Below are 17411 nucleotides of genomic sequence, written 5' to 3'. Positions count from 1 at the left end.
ATATTTGTAATTGTAATTTGAGGATAGTTACCTAAAATTCCACCACTCACAACTAATAAAGATCTCTGTCCTCAAGGATATATTCAAGGATTATATTCTAGTGGGGGCAGATAAATTAAACAATAAGCAAATTTTAGGTAAATATAACATGATGCTATGAAATGCACACACAGAGCAGACCAGAATAAAGGAGAAATTGGCCACAGTATTTTTTTAAAAGCTGACAGGGTAAGCTTCACTTTGCACTTCAGAAAGTATGATTAAGGGTAATGAAAGGGTTATCTAAGCAGATATGTGGGAGAAGAATATTCCAGGTAATAGAATATCTAAAGCAAAGAAACCAAAATGAGAGCATTCCTGGAATATTTGAGGAACACAAGGAGCTCAGTGTGGCTGCAGGAGACTGAATGAGAGAGAGCAGCAGGCCAAGAAGCCAAAGTGGAAAGGAGAGGTCCTGGCCTTGTAGCCATTGTATGGACTTCAACTTTTCCCTTGAGTAAAATGGGAGCTATTTCAGGATTTTAAGCAGAAGAGCTCCATGATGCGATTTAAGTTTTATAGGGCTCACTCTGGCTAATTTTTTGACAATAGACTCTAAGAGGACAAGAATAGAATGAGACCTGATCAGGGGTTCTAGTAACTCAGCAGAGGAGGTAAGAAATGGTCAAATTCTGAGTATATTTTAAAATTAGGGCTAACAGGATTTCCTGAAAGATGGGCTGTGGGGTGTGAAAGAACAAAAGTCACTAAAGATGATCTTCAAGTTGTCATGAGCAACTGTAATGATGGAGTTGCCTGAACTGAGATTAGTGAAGGTTTGCAGAGAGGTGAGGAATATCAGGAGTTGAATGTGAGGCATGTTGAGTCTAAGAGATATTGCTGGATACAGGAATATCAGGTCTGGACAAAAGATGGTCCTAGAGGTATGAATATGGAAATAATTAACATACGGATAATATTTAACACTGTAAGTATAAAGAGGAAAACAGAAAGAACATAATATTTCAAAATTAAGAAGTCAAGAAGAGGATTCAGCCAAGAAGACTGAGAAGTAGCAACCAGGAAGATGGAAAGAAAACAAAAAGAATATGATACCTTGGAAACCAAGTGAAGAAAGTTTATTAAGAAAGAGGAAATGATCAAATGTGTCAAATGATGCTGACCAGCCAAGTAAGAGGAGGTTTGAGAACTGACCATCCGATCATGGAGGTTATTGGTGACCTTAAGAAGAGCATTTTTTTTTTTTTTTACTCAACTGGGAGAAAAGCTTGATTGGATCAGATTAAGAGAAAGGAAGAAGAGTTAGAGACGAGGAATACAGATAATTCCTTTGCTCCAAAAAGGAGGCAAGAAATGGGGTGATAGGTGAAGTGGAAAACAGGTCAAGATAAGTATTTTTAAGATAAAAGAAAAAAATTGCGTATTTATATGTCCATAAGAATAATTCAGTAGAGTGGGAAAATCTGGTGATAAAAGAAGGAGAAGGGAATATTGCTAGAGAAATGGCCTTGACTAGGCTAGAGGGAATAGGATCTAAAGGGTGAAGAATATGAGGCTGTTAGTCAATCTGAATGTTCATGAGGGCAATAGAGTGCAAGAGTTTCAGGAGTTGAGGAATTGGGGAGGGCAGCAAAAGGGTAAAATGGAAATATACAGAGCCTGTGTGGAGTATCTGTCAATTTTTCAAGCGCTACTCATATAAGTATAAACACTCCACTCTATGTTGAGTGATTAGCAATTGATTACCCAAAGTCAAGATTATCCAAGATTTTCCATTCCACTGCTTACTCTGATCTCCCAGGAATTGCTAAGGAAAAGAATAAAATGAAAAATCCCTATCAATTTGGACATTTTAAGCAGATCTCACACTAAAGTTGGATAATGATAAGATGCTATTTACACAATACATTTAGAGATTTTCTGAGGATTTTACTTCCCTCTGTTATTCACATTTTCCATTGCCATGACATTTTTAATTTTCATGTCTGTGTATAATTCTATGAATGTGCAACTCAAAATTATAATTTGAAACAAGAGCAAAGTATGTAGAAATCTGAGATCTTTGGCAAAGCTAAAAGAGAAGCAAGTTCCAGTTATCAATTATAAAAAACAAATGTGTTCATAATGACTAACTTTACGGAAATGAAGCACATTTCTTCTCGTGAAAATAACAGACTTGCTGATGCAATGGAATATTATGTGGCCTTAAAAGAAGGGTATCTGTATATCTCCACCTGAAAACGTTTTCAATACTTCCTTGGTGAAAAAGTTTGCTACAGTAACATGTAAAGTATTATATCAATATAAGATTAGAGAAAAAGTCAGATAACACTCCTAGAAGAATATTCAGCAATATATAAATGACCCCTCTTACTGTTCGGAATTCTAGTGGTTACCTTACTCCCTGCACTTTTCCATACTGTTTAAATTATTTCCAATATTGTCTTTATAATCAGGAAAAAATATATAATAAAGCCATTATTTTGAATAATAAAAGAGACAACAATCAAGAATATAACTAAGTTATGACATGGTTATTCATAGTTCCAGCTATTATCACAGCACATAGACTTAAAATGCTAAATGCTAACCTTAATTCTATCACTCTCTTGCTTGTGTGGCTTCAAGCAAATAATAGTTATTTGAATGACTATTTTCTCATTGCAAAAAAGATAATAGTGATTACACCAGTATGTGGTGGACTTATTAATCAGTACTTGAAAGCAACTTTCAAAAAAGGATGTCAATAATTTTGAAGATTTTGTTTACATTTTTAGATAAAAGTCTGGTTTTTTCCAAGAAAAAAATTCAGAACTTTAGAGATTTTCAGCTCCAAAAGCCAAACTCTACCCTCAGTTATGTGTGTGCAATTAGTTGCATGTGCATAATTGAGGGCAGAATTTCGCCCATAAAATTTGAAATAATCTGGAAATTCTTAAAATATGGAAAAAAATTACAATCTTTTTGATAATATAAATTATGAAGTGACCTAATTCAAATGGGCTTTGATGTTTAAAGAAATAGTGTTTTCACTTATGTGAGAAAGTTTACAAAAAAATTATTTAACCCAATTTAGAACAGACAATTCTTAAAGATAAGAGGGAGGAAAATATTAGCACTGATCTTTCCCCAGAGTCACAAAGATCATGTCTATAGGTGAGTTTGTGTACATTTATCATTAATAAATGCCTCATGCAACAAAAGAAAAAATGGAGAGGAGGGGAGAGAAACAGTCTGTGTGTGATAAACTCCCCAGAGATTTCATAACTGAGGCTTTTGCATGCATCTGGTACACTTTTATTATCGAAAAATCCCTCTGTCCTGCACTTACTCTTGGAGTGAGTCCTTCTGCAAGTAGATTCTTACCTAAGTTATCTGTCAAGTGAAAACTCAGCCCAAACAAAGTAAACTTTCTTTTCAGCTTTTGTTTCTACTTCAGTTTTCTTTTCACATGCCATCTAAACAGGACCACCATAGTTTTGCTTCCAATAATTTCTGAACCCACTTTTAATTTTTTCACTTTAAAAAGAAAATTGAAAAAAATAAATTAAGCTCCATATACCTACATCGTTATCATATTCTGAATTTTTTCTGTCAATCCCACATTTTAAATTCTGACATATCCTTTTTATCCTTGCCATGTCACTGAGCAAGAGGTTGTAACAGAGAAATAACAAAAACCACAACTCCTCTCCCTCATTTCTGCCTTCAAAAACAAAAAAAAATACGGTTAGCTGTGCAATGTGCGTAAGGTTCATTCTTCTGGCTGTGCATGCTGAACTATTTATCAACCCACAAACTATGATCTGTTTCTCCTTTATGGTCCTTTCAACACACACAAAAATTGGCACAGCTACTTTCTGCCCCTCAAGAGGCTCATCTGGATTATAACCACACTACCCATGGGATTAAACCACTTGTAAAACAGTGAAGTCCTTTGCATTTGGATCTCAAAACTTTGAAAACAACCTTAAGCTATCCCCATAAAAACACTAAAAGGATCATTTCTGTGTGCTTTTCAGGCATCTTTACAAGTTCTTGTGAAACACTAAAAGTAGCCAGTTTGCATTTCGTATGTTCGCTATTTCTGCATAGCCTTGCCTATCACTACAGATATGGTCATGAAATCAGAAGAGAATAGTCAAGGTCTTTCTAAATGTCATTTATTTTGTGGGTCTCTGCACGAAGGTAAGGTGTTTCACAACCAAATATTAATAAGGTATCTTTCCTCTGTTTAAATAAACAAAGATAATGAAATTGATAATAGACCCTGGTGCTGCCCATCTCTCCCACCCATTAAACCACAAAGCCTGCACTTCAGCTTAAACTTTTCAAGAGGCTGGTCTATTTTGTCAAAACCTAAACAATATCTGTCTCACACTTCTCAATCTAGAAATCTCCCTAATCCCCCTCAACCAACCCCCTTTGAAGGTAAATTTCTAGTTTCACAGTGTAATCATTTTCTGTGGTTCTCATAATAAAATATCACATACTGGATGGCCTAAACAATAGAAATTTATTTTCTCACAGTCCTAGAGGTAGGAAGTCCAACATTAAGGTGCCGACAAGATTGGTTTCATTGAGGCCTCTCTCCTTGGCTTGTAAATAGCAGTTCTTCTGCTGCCTCTTCACACGGTTGCCCTTCTGTGCACGGGTCCCTGGTATGACAGTCCCTCCTTATCCTTATCTATAAGGGGATATGGTCTAAGACCCCCAGTGGATGCCTGAAGCCATGAATGGTAGCGAACCTATACATACTGGTTTTTTTTCTATGCATACATACCTATGATGAAATTTAATTTATAAATTAGGCACAGAACTCTTGGGCTTTGGGGATGTTATTAAAATAAGGGTTATTTGAACACAAGCACTGCCACATTGAGACAGGTCGTATTAGTCCGTTTTCACACTGCTCATAAAGACACACCAAAGACTGGGTAATTTACAAAAGAAAGAAGTTTAGCAGACTTACAGTTCCACGTGGCTGGGAAAGCCTCAAAATCATGGCGGAAGGTGAGGAGGAGTAAGTCACGTCCTACATAGATGGCAGCAGGCAAAGAGAGAGCTTGTGCAGGGAATCCCCACTCCCCTTATAAAACTATCAGATCTCATAGACTTATTCACTATCTTGAGAACAGCATGGAAAAGTCTTGTCCCCATGATTCAGTTACCTCCCACTGGGTCTCTCTCAAAACATACGGGAATTCAAGATGGGATTTGGGTGGGGACACAGCCAAACCATGTCACAGCTGATGTGCTAACCACGACAGTCACTAGGTGACTAATGGGGGAGTAGTGTCTATAATATGGATACACTGAACAGAGGGATGATTTACATCCCCAGCAAGATGGGGCAGAACAGAGGAAGATTTCATCATGCTACTCAGAACAGCAAGTAATTTGAAAGTTATGGAATGTTTATTTCTGGAAGTTTCCATTTAATATTTTCAGACTGCCATTAACCATGGGTAACTGAAACCTCAGAAGGTGAAACCTCAGATAAGGTGGAACTACAGGAGTTCTCTCTCTTATAAAGACAGCAGTCGTATTGTATTAGGTCTCCATCCTAATGACCTCATTTTAATTTTTTCAGCTTCTTAAAGGCCTTATCTCCAAAGTTAATTACATACCAATTTACTGAGGGTTGAGACTTCAATATATGAATCTGGGAGGGGACACAGTTCAGTCCATAATATATAGTTTAACTTCCTTACATTTATATCACATATTCTCCTTCCTAGGAGTTGTGACCAGGCAAACATCTGGTTAGGTATGTCTCGGGGAACTATACATTTTCAAAGTATGGAAGAGTTTGTATGTTGTTAATTAATAGTGCTTTTGAAATATTGCTTTTCATCAATATGTAGATATCTTAAAGAGTATGAAGTCAATAAATGCTTGATAAATTAAAGAATCATGAACTAATTAATGAAATAATAAATTGAGTAAATAAATTTGTCACTAGCATGGCGATTTTCAGTTGCAACATCCTATCATGCCACTGGTTGTGATGTGATTTGTAACTAAATGTGTTTTGTGTGATTCTATAATTGTAAAGATTTATTTACTATAAGTACATCTCAAATAATTTTTTAATCCCCAGTAAGTTTTGACTGGGATAAAAAAAATTTAATCCTTTATAATATTGGTTATGATGGATTCAGTGATTCAATAATTCATGGATTAAATCACTAGCAGTTCTCCAAGGAATTCTGAGTGTTCCAGCTGGCCTTTACGTGGAAGCATTCCCCAAAGCCCTGATGTCAGCTTTCATCTCAGTCACTTTTTCAGGCATTCTATTCATGACCTCACCCATTCTCACAGTTTTACTTTCACCTTTCCACAGATGACTTCCAAATCTGTATCTCTTCCTCAGCACCCAGGCCTACATTTCCAACTGCCTGCTGGATTTCTCTGGAGTTCTGCAGGCACCTCACATGGAAACCATCTTCTCCTAAAAATCTGATTGCCATGTAAAGGAAAATAATATGATGTTCAGAATCAGACTGATATGGATTCCAACCCACAATAGCCCACATTTGCTAGTAGGTGACCTTGGACAAGTGAGTTCAGCTCTGGGAGCCTTGAGTTAATCAATCATTCAATTAATCAATCAATTCATTAAAATCCGCCTTTCTCATAGGATCACTGTGCAGATTAAATGAGATAATATATTAAATATCATGAGCTCAATAGATTAGATTGATATAAAACTAAGAAAGAGGGAGTGGCCGAGATTGCCAACTAGAAGCAGCTCATGTGTGTGGCTCCATGGAGAGGAAGGGAGGGGGTGAGTAAATACAGCACCTCCAACTGAAACATCCAGGTACATGCATTTGGACTAATCAAGAAAATAACTTGACCCACGAAGAATGGAGAAAAGCGAGGCAGAACATCAGCCCACCCAGGAGTGACACAGAGTCAGGGGAACCTCCCCTGCCCAGGGAAGTGGTAAGTGCGTGTGTGAACCCAGGAAGGCAGGCTTCTCCCACAGATCTTTGCAACCCTGGGGTCAGGAGATCCCCTCGTGAACCCACTCCACAAGGGCCTTTAGTCTGATAGACAGAGCTACATGGAGTCTCAGCAGAGCAGCCACTCAGGCACACGCAGAGACCCAGGGTCCTTAGATACCCAGGCTTTCCGAGCTTCCCAGCAAAAGTAGCTGCAACTCTGGCAAAGTGGAAGTTTAGACCCCAGTGCATACCACTAGAAAACGACTGAGTCCTGGGGGCTGCAGCAACAGTATGCAGTCCCCATTATCATGGCACATCACAGGATAAGACCTGCTAGCTTGGAATTTCAGCCAGCCACCGGTAGCAGCATTTTGCCTCCCTGAGACAGAGCTCCCAGTGGAAGGAGTGAGCTGCCATCTTTGCTGTTTGGGCAACTTAGCCATTCCAGCCTTCAGGATTTGGAGACCCCAAGCTGACTGAGGGCAGAAGCAGCTTCTAGCACAGCACAGATGCTCTATGAAAATGTGGCCAGACTGCTTTTTTTAAGTAGGTCCCCCGTCCTGTTCCTCCTCCCTGGGTGGGATCCCCCAGCCAGGGTCTCCAGCCACCCCAGCCAATGTTTTCTGGCTGACAGAGATTCCAGACATCCCTGGGACAGAGCTCCCAGCAGAAGGGGTCGGCTGTCATCTTTGGTGTTTGGACAATTTACCTGTTCCAGCCTTTGGGCTTCAGAGAGGCCAAGCCAACTGGGAATGGAAACAGTCCCCCAGTATAGCACAGTTGCTCTACAAAAATGTGGCCCAACTGCTTTTTAAAGTGGGTCTCCAATCCCATTCCTCCTCACTGGGTGAGACCTCCTGATGGAGGTCTCCAGTTACTCCCACCAGTGTTCTCCAGCAGACAGAAGTTTAAACCTCCCTGAGACGAAGCTCCTAGAAGGAGGGGTGGGCCACCATCTTTGCTGTTGGGGCAACTTAGCCATTCCTGCCTTTGGGATTTTGTGGCTGACTGCCACAACTACTTGAGACCTTCATTCAGCAGTTATTATTGTTACTACTTGAGACCGTCATTACAGCAGTTACTACTGTTACCATTTGAGACCATCATTACAACTGAACGAAGGGACTAACATAGAAATGAAAACCAAGGAAAAAAGAAACTTTTTTTTTTATACTTTAAGTTCTAGGGTACATGTGCACAACATGCAGGTTTGTTACATATGTATACATGTGCCATGTTGGTGTGCTGCACCCATTAACTCGTCATTTAAATTAGGTATATCTCCTAATGCTATCTCTCCCCCAGATGCCCATCCCACGACAGGCCCTGTTGTGTGATGTTCCCCTTCCTGTGTCCATGTGTTCTCATTGTTCCATTCCCACCTACAAGTGAGAACATGCGGTGTTTGGTTTTTTGTCCTTGCAATAGTTTGCTGAGAATGATGGTTTCCAGTTTCATCCGTGTCCCTACAAAGGACATGAACTCATCCTTTTTTATGGCTGCATAGTATTCCATGGTGTATATGTGCCACATTTTCTTAATCCAGTCTATCATTGATGGACATTTGGGTTGGTTCCAAGTCTTTGCTATTGTGAATAGTGCCGCAATAAACATATGTGTGCATGTGTCTTTATAGCAGAATGATTTATAATCCTTTGGGTATATACCCAGTAATGCGATGGCTGGGTCAAATGGTACTCCTAGTTCTAGATCCCTGAGGAATCGCCACACTGACTTCCACAATGGTTGAACTAGTTTACAGTCCCACCAACAGTGTAAAAGTGTTCCTATTTCTCCACATCCTTTCCAGCACCTGTTGTTTCCTAACTTTTTAATGATCGCCATTCTAACTGGTGTGAGATGGTGTCTGATTGTGGTTTTGATTTGCATTTCTCTGATGGCCAGTGATGATGAGCATTTTTCCATGTGTCTTTTGGCTGCATAAATGTCTTCTTTTGAGAAGTGTCTGTTCATATCCTTTGCCCACTTGTTGATGGGGTTGTTTGTTTTTTTCTTGTAAATTTGTTTGAGTTCTTTGTAGATTCTGGATATTAGCCTTTGTCAGATGAGTAGATTGCAAAAATTTTCTCCCATTCTGTAGGTTGCCTGTTCACTCTGAGGGTAGTTTCTTTTGCTGTGCAGAAGCTCTTTAGTTTCATTAGATCCCATTTGTCAATTTTGGCTTTTGTTGCCGTTGATTTTGGTGTTTTAGTCATGAAGTCCTTGCCCATGCCTATGTCCTGAATGGTATTGCGTAGGTTTTCTTCTAGGGTTTTTATGGTTTTAGGTCTAATATTTAAGTCTTTAATCCATCTTGAATTAATTTTTTTGTATAAGGTGTAAGGAAGGGATCCAGTTTCAGCTTCCTACATATGGCTAGCCAGTTTTCCCAGCACCATTTGTTAAATAGGGAATCCTTTCCCCATTTCTTGTTTTTCTCAGGTTTGTCAAAGATCGATAGTTGTAGATATGCAACATTATTTCTGAGGGCTCTGTTGTGTTCCATTGATCTATATCTCTGTTTTGGTACCAGTACCATGCTGTTTTGGTTACCATAGCCTTGTAGTATAGTTTGAAGTCAGGTAGCGTGATGCCTCCAGCTTTGTTCTTTTGGCTTAGGATTGACTTGGTGATGCGGGCACTTTTTTGGTTCCATATGAACTTTAAAGTAGTTTTTTCCAATTCTGTGAAGAAAGTCATTGGTAGCTTGATGGGGATGGCATTGAATCTATAAATTACCTTGGGCAGTATGGCCATTTTCACGATATTGATTCTTCCTACCCATGAGCATGGAATGTTTTTCCATTTGTTTATATCCTCTTTTATTTCATTGAGCAGTGCTTTGTAGTTCTCCTTGAAGAGGTCCTTCACATCCCTTGTAAGTTGGATTCCTAGGTATTTTATTCTCTTTGAAGCAATTGTGAATGGGAGTTCACTCAAGATTTGTCTCTCTGTTTGTCTGCTATTGGTGTATAAGAATGCTTGTGATTTTTGCACATTGATTTTGTATCCTGAGACTTTGCTGAAGTTGCCTATCAGCTCAAGGAGATTTTGGGCTGAGACGATGGGGTTTTCTAGATATACAATCATGTCATCTGCAAACAAGGACAATTTGACTTCCTCTTTTCCTAATTGAATACCCTTTATTTCTTTCTCCTGCCTAATTGCCCTGGCCAGAACTTCCAACACTATGTTGAATAGCAGTGGTGAGAGAGGGCACCCCTCTCTTGTGCCAATTTTCAAAGGGAATGCTTCCAGTTTTTGCCCAGTCAGTATGATATTGGCTGTGGGTTTGTCATAAATAGCTCTTATTATTTTGAGATGTGTCCCATCAATACCTAATTTATTGAGAGTTTTTAGCATGAAGGGCTGTTGAATTTTGCCAAAGGTCTTTTCTGCATCTATTGAGATAATCATGTGGTTTTTGTCGTTGGTTCTGTTTATATGCTGGATTACATTTATTGATTTGTGTATGTTGAACCAGCCTTGCATCCCAGGGATGAAGCCCACTTGACCATGGTGGATAAGCTTTTTGATGTGCTGCTGGATTCGGTTTGCCAGTATTTTATTGAGGATTTTTGCATCGATGTTCATCAGGGATATTGGTCTAAAATTCTCTTTTTTTGTTGTGTCTCTGCCAGGCTTTGGTATCAGAATGATGCTGGCCTCATAAAATGAGTTAGGGAGGATTCCCTCTTTTTCTATTGATTGCAATAGTTTTACAAGGAATGGTACCAGTTCCTCCTTGTAACTCTGGTAGAATTCGGCTGTGAATCCATCTGGTCCTGGACTCTTTTTGGTTGGTAAGCTATTAATTATTGCCTCAATTTCAGAGCCAGTTATTGGTCTATTCAGAGATTCACCTTCTTCCTGGTTTAGTCTTGGGAGAGTTTATGTGTTGACGAATTTATCCATTTCTTCTAGATTTTCTAGTTTATTTGCATAGAAGTGTTTATAGTATTCTCTGATGGTAGTTTGTATTTCTTTGGGATCAGTGGTGACATCCCCTTTATCATTTTTTCTTGTGTCTATTTGATTCTTCTTTATTAGTCTTGCTAGTGGTCTATCAATTTTGTTGATCTTTTCAAAAACCAGCTCCTGGATTCATTGATTTTTTGAAGGGTTTTTTGTGTCTCTGTTTCCTTCAGTTCTGCTCTGATCTTAATTATTTCTTGTCTTCTTCTAGCTTTTGAATGTGTTGCTCTTGCTTCTCTATTTCTTTTAATCGTGATATTAGGGTGTCAATTTTAGATCTTTCCTGCTTTCTCTTGTGGGAATTTAGTGCTATAAATTTCCCTCTACACACTGCTTTAAATGTGTCCCAGAGATTCTGGTATGTTGTGTCTTTGTTCTCATTGGTTTCAAAGAACATCTTTATTTCTGCCTTCATTTCATTATGTACCCAGTAGTCATTCAGGAGCAGGTTGTTCAGTTTCCATGTAGTTGAGAGGTTTTGAGTGAGTTTCAAAAAGAAACTGTTTTAAAGGAAAGGTAACGTGGGGAGAAGAACAGAGTTCCCTGCTTCTAGTGAGCAAAGGCAGTCCCTGGGCTTCTACAGCCCTTTGTATTTATTGGGTAACCAGAACAAGGAGGAGGAGGTGATGACTGGTCAGCTGCTTAATTGAACACAGGTTCATATTGTTATTGACAGGCTTCAATTGTGCCCAATCATAAGAAACATTTGTGTGACCTCCAACAGGCTTTGGAGTATCTGAAGCAACAGGGGCCTGAAGCGGACCCCCAGCACAGCACAGCTGCTCTACGAAAATCTGGCCAGACTGCTTTTTGAATCTCTTTCCTCCTCATGGGGCAAGACCTCCCAATTAGGGTCTCAACCACCTCCTACTGGCACATTCAGGCCAGCAACATTTCTGTGCCTCCCTCGCAAGGTGTTTCCAGAGTGAGGGGCAGGCCACTATCTTTTGTGTTTTTCAGCCTTCACTGCTGATACGTCCAGATACTGGAACATTTGAGGTGACTAGGGACTGGAGTAGGCCCTCAGCATATTGCAGCAGCCCTATGGAAAAGTGGCCAGACTGTTAGGTAGGTGCACTTTCCCATATCTCCTCAGCAGGCAGATTCTCCAGGACTGGACCTCCAGCCCAGCCCCCACCTACCCCCAGCAGGGCTATCAAGCCAGTAGAAGCTCTGCAACTCCCTCCCTAGACAGAGCCCCCAGGGGCAAATGAAAGCCTCTCTGCCACTACCTCAGAAATTCCCTTGCTACCCTCAGATTAATGAAGGAGTAAAGACCCTAAGTGCCTTATCCATACCTCCAACAAGGTGCAGTCAACCTAAGAAGAGGAGGCTAGTCTGTCCTTTACAGGTCCCTCCCACCCTCCACTGCTTGTCACCAGACAGGGGACCCCCAGCTTGACCCACAGAACAGTTCCTCCATCCTGTGCTGACTGCACTGAGCAATTGCTGACCTGTGTATCCCTGGGGTGGAGTACCCAGAAGACAAGCAAAAGACCCTTGGCCACAACCACTACTAAGATTTCTTCTTCTGCTTTCTCCAAATTGGGAAAGGAACATAAACACTGAGATCGCCCCAGAGCTGCAATGGGCAGCCCAGGAGTGCCAAGTCCTGATCTATAGCCAGCACTCAAAAGGTAGAGGAATCCACACTCTCAGAGCATTTAGAGGGAACAGCTGCAACTGTGAGGAAACAGCGGAGCCACACAACTGAGCAAGAGTCTACCAACTGACCAATATGCCTAAGTGCTACCTACTAGATTACACCCTAAAGCTTCAACACCAACAATACCCCACTAATATAATCCCCTCTGAAACCAAAGAGAAGAAGTCAGCTTCAAATAAAGACCCTGCACAAAGGCTTGGCCTGTGAAAAATCCAAAAAAGAAGTCTATTGACTATACTCAATCTACATTACAATTAAAGGACCACCCACACAGAGAGATGAAAAAGAACCAGTGCAAGACCTCCAGTAACTCGAGTGGCCAGGGTGTCATATGTCCTCTAAATGACTGTACCAGTTTTGCAACAAGAGTTCTTAACAGGGCTGAGCTGGCTGGAAAGTCAGAAAGAGAATTCAGAATATGGATAGAAACGAAGATCATCAAGGTTCAGGAGATGATCTTCTGAAACAAAACGCAGTCGAAGGAAAGTAAGAATTGCAATAAAATGATATAGGAGCTGAAGGACAAAATAGTGGGTGTAAAAAAGACCTAATGGATCTGACAGAGCTGAATGACACAATACAAGAATTTCACAATGCAATCACAAGTATTAACAGCAGAATAAACCAAGCTGAGGAAAGAATCTAAGAACTTAAATACTGGCTTTCTGAAAAAAAGTCAGATAAAAATAAAGAAAAAAGGATAAAAAGGAATGAACAAAACCTCTGAAAAGTATGAAATTATGTAAAGAGGCCAAATCTATGAATCACTGGCATCCCTGATAGGGAGAGGGAGAAAGCAAACAACTTGGAAAACAGAATTTTAGAATATCATCCATAAAATCTTCCACAACCTTGCTAGAGAGGCCCACAGTCAAATTCAGGAAATTCAGAGACCTTCTACAAGATTCTACAATGGAAGATCATCCTCAAGATACACAATCATCGGATTTTCCAAGGTCAAAATGAATACTGGACATAAAACAATCCTCAACAAATGTATAAGAACCGAAGTAATTCCAAACACTCTCTCAGACCACAGTGCAATAAAAATAGAAGTGAACACAGTGAAAATCACTCAAATCCATACCATTACATGGAAATTAAACCACATGCTCCTGAATGAATTTTGGGAAAATAATGAAATTAAGGCAGAAATCAGGAAGTTCTTTGAAACTAATTAAAACAAAGATACAACATACCAGAATCTCTGGGACGTAGCTAAGGCAGTGTTAAGAGGGAAATTCATAGAACTAAACACTCACATCAAAAAGTTAGAAAGATCTTGAATTAACAACTTAATATCACAACTAAAAGAATTGGAGGAGCAAGAAAAAAAAAAAACCCCAAAGCTAGCAGAAGACAAAATATAACCAAAATCAGAGCTGAACTGAAGGAAATTGAGGCACAAAAAAACCACTCAAAACATCAACAAATCCAGGAATTCATTTTTTCAAAAAAAATAATAAGATAGGCTGTTAGCTAGATTAATAAAGAAGAAAAGAGAGAAGATCCAAATAAACACAACTAGAAATGATGAAGGGAATGTTACCATTGGCCCCACAGACATAAAAATAAACGTCAGAAACTACTATGAACACAACTCTATGAACACAAACTAGAAAATATAGAAAAGATGAATAAATTGCCAGACACATACAGCCTTTCAAGACTGACAAAGGAAGAAATTGATTCCTACTGAAACTATTTTTAAAAATTGAAAATGAGGGATTCCTCTCCCAACTCATTCTGTGAGGCCAGCATCATCCTGACACCAAAACCTGATAGACACAACAACAACAAACTTCAGGCCAGTATCCTTGATTAACATTGATGCAGAAATCCACAACAAAATACTTGCAAACTGAATCCAGCAGCACATCAAACCTAACCCACCACCATCAAGCAGGCTTCATCCTCAGGATGCAAGGTTAGTTCAACATACACAAATCAATAAATATGATTCATCACATAAACAGAACTAAAGACAAAAACCATATGATTACCTCAATAGATGCAGAAAAGTCTTGTGATAAAATTCAACACTGCTTCATATTGAAAACTCTCAATAAACTAGGTATTGAAGGAACTACCTCAAAATAATAACAGCCATATATGACAGACTCACAGCCAACATCATACTGAATAGGGAAAAGCTGAAAGCATTCCCCTTGAAAACCAGCACAAGACAAGGATGCCATCTTTCACCACTCCTATTCAACATATTAATACAATTGGAAGTCCTGGAGAGTGCAATTAAGCAAAGGAGAGAAATAAAGGGCATCCAAATAGGAAGAGAGGAAGTCAAACTAGCCCTGTTTGCAGATTACTTGATCCTATATCTAGAAAACCCTATAGTCTCAGCCCAAAAGCTCCTTAAGCCAATAAACAACTTCAGCAAAGTTTCAGGATACAAAATCTATGTACAAAAATCACTAGCATTTTTATACACCAAGAACAGCCAATCTGAGAACCAAATCAGTAATGAACTCCCATTCACAATTGCCACAAAAAGAATAAAATACCTAGGAATACAACTAACTAAGGAAGCAAAAGATACTTACAAGGAGAACTACAAACCACTAGTCAAAGAAATCAGAGATGAAACAAACAAATGGAAAAACATGCCATGCTCATGGATAGAAAGAATCAATATTATTAAAATGGCCATACTGCCTAAAGCAATTTACAGATTCAATGCTATTTCTATCAAACTACCAATGACATTCTTCACAGAACTAGAAAAAAACTATTTAAAATTCATATGGAACCAAAAAAGAGCACGAATAGCCAAGGCAATCCTAAGCAAAAAGAACAAAGCTGAAAACATCAGACACTAACTGACTTCAAACTATACTACAGGGCTACAGTAATGAAAACAACATGGTACTGGTACAAAAGCAGACACATAGACCAATGGAAGAGAATAGAGAGCCCAGAAATAAGGCCACACACCTACAACCATCTGATCTTTGGCAAAGATGACAAAAACAAGCAATGGGGAAAAAGACTCCCTATTCAATAAATGGTGCTGGGATAACTGGTTTGCCATATGCAGACGATTGCAGCTGGACCCCTTCCTTACACCATATACAAAAATCAACTCAAGATGGATTACAGACTTAAACCTAAAACCCAAAGCTATAAAAATTCTAGAAGACAACCCAGGAAATACCATCCTGGACATAGGAGCAGGCAAAGATTCCATGACAAAGACACCAAAAGTAATTGCAACAAAAGCAAAAATTGACAAATGGGATCTAATTAAACTAAAGAGCTTCTGCACAGAAAAAGAAACTATCAACAGAGTAAACAGGCATCTCACACAATGGGAGAAAATTTTTGCAAACTATGCATCTAACAAAGGTCTAACATCCAATATCTATAAGGAACTTAAACAAATTCTCAAAAGAAATGCAGACAATCCCATTAAAAAGTGAGCAGAAGACATGAACAGATAACTTTTCAAAAGAAGATATACATGCAGCCAACAAGCATGTGAAAAAAAAGCTCAATATCACTAATCATTAGAGAATGCAAATCAAAACTACATTGAGATACCATCTCACACCAGTCAGAATGGCTATCATTAAAAAGTCAAAAAATAGCAGATGCTGACGAAGTTGCAGTGAAAAGGGAATCCTTGTACACTGCTGGTGGGAGTGTAAATTAGTTCAGCCATTGTGGAAAGCAGTGTGGCAGTTCCTCAAAGAACTATTCGGTTGGTGCAAAACTAATTGCAGTTTTAAAAACTGCAATTTTAATAAAGCAGAACTACCATTCGGCCTAGCAATCCCATTACTGGGTATATACCCAGAGAAATATAAAGTATTCTACCATAAAGACACATGGATGCAAACGTTCATTCCAGCACTGTTCACAATAGCAAAGACATGGAATCAACCTAAATGCCCATCAGTGACAGATTGGATGAAGAAAATGTGGTACGTATACACCATGGAATACTATGCAGCCATTAAAAAGAATGAGATCATGTCTTTTGCAAAAACTTGCATGAAGCTGGAGGCTACTATTCTTAGCAAACTAACACAGGGACAGAAAACCAAATACCCTATGTTCTCACTTATAAGTGGGTACTAAATGATGAGAGCTTATGAACACAAAGAAGGGAACAACGAATACTAGAGTCTGCTTGAGTATGGAGGGTAGGACAAGGGAGAGAAGCAGAAAAGATAACTATTGGCTACTGGGCTTAATAGTTGGGTGGTAAAATAATCTATACAACTAAACCTGTGACATGAGTTTACCTATGTAACAAATCTTCACATGTACCCCCTAAAATAAAAGTTTTTAAAAACTAAGAAAAAAAAGGAGAGAGGAGCGGGAGAAGGAGGCGGGAATGAAGAGAAAAGAAAGGGAATGATAAAAAAGGAAAGAGGGAACATAAACAGATAGAAATATTCTTTAATTTAATTCTGAAAAATGTTATTCTCTGAATTCCTGTTATTTAAAAATCTAACAAATTTGGCTTCTCTCTCTCCCTCGCTTTCCACATTCAGTCAATAGCTAAATTTTGTTGATTCTACCCCTAAAATACACCCCTGACCTGTCTCCTCCTCTCTGTGCTGACTGTTTCAGTTCAGAAGCACACTTTTCTTCACCTGGCATTTTAGCTGCTCTAATTTTTCCTCCTGTTTTTCTTCCCTTATTATTCGTAGCCCATCCCCCACGCTATCCTTCACAATTTTCCTATCATATTTTGTTTTTGATGTTTAACCATATCGACTAAAACTCTCCCATGGTTCTTTCTTGCATACAACATTAACAAACTAACATTTGGTACCAGCCTATGTTATCAA

The sequence above is a fragment of the Pan paniscus genome, chromosome 3, assembly GCF_029289425.2.
Source record: "Pan paniscus chromosome 3, NHGRI_mPanPan1-v2.0_pri, whole genome shotgun sequence".
In the NCBI taxonomy this organism is placed as follows: Eukaryota; Metazoa; Chordata; class Mammalia; order Primates; family Hominidae; genus Pan; species Pan paniscus.
This window is presented reverse-complemented; position numbering follows the sequence as displayed.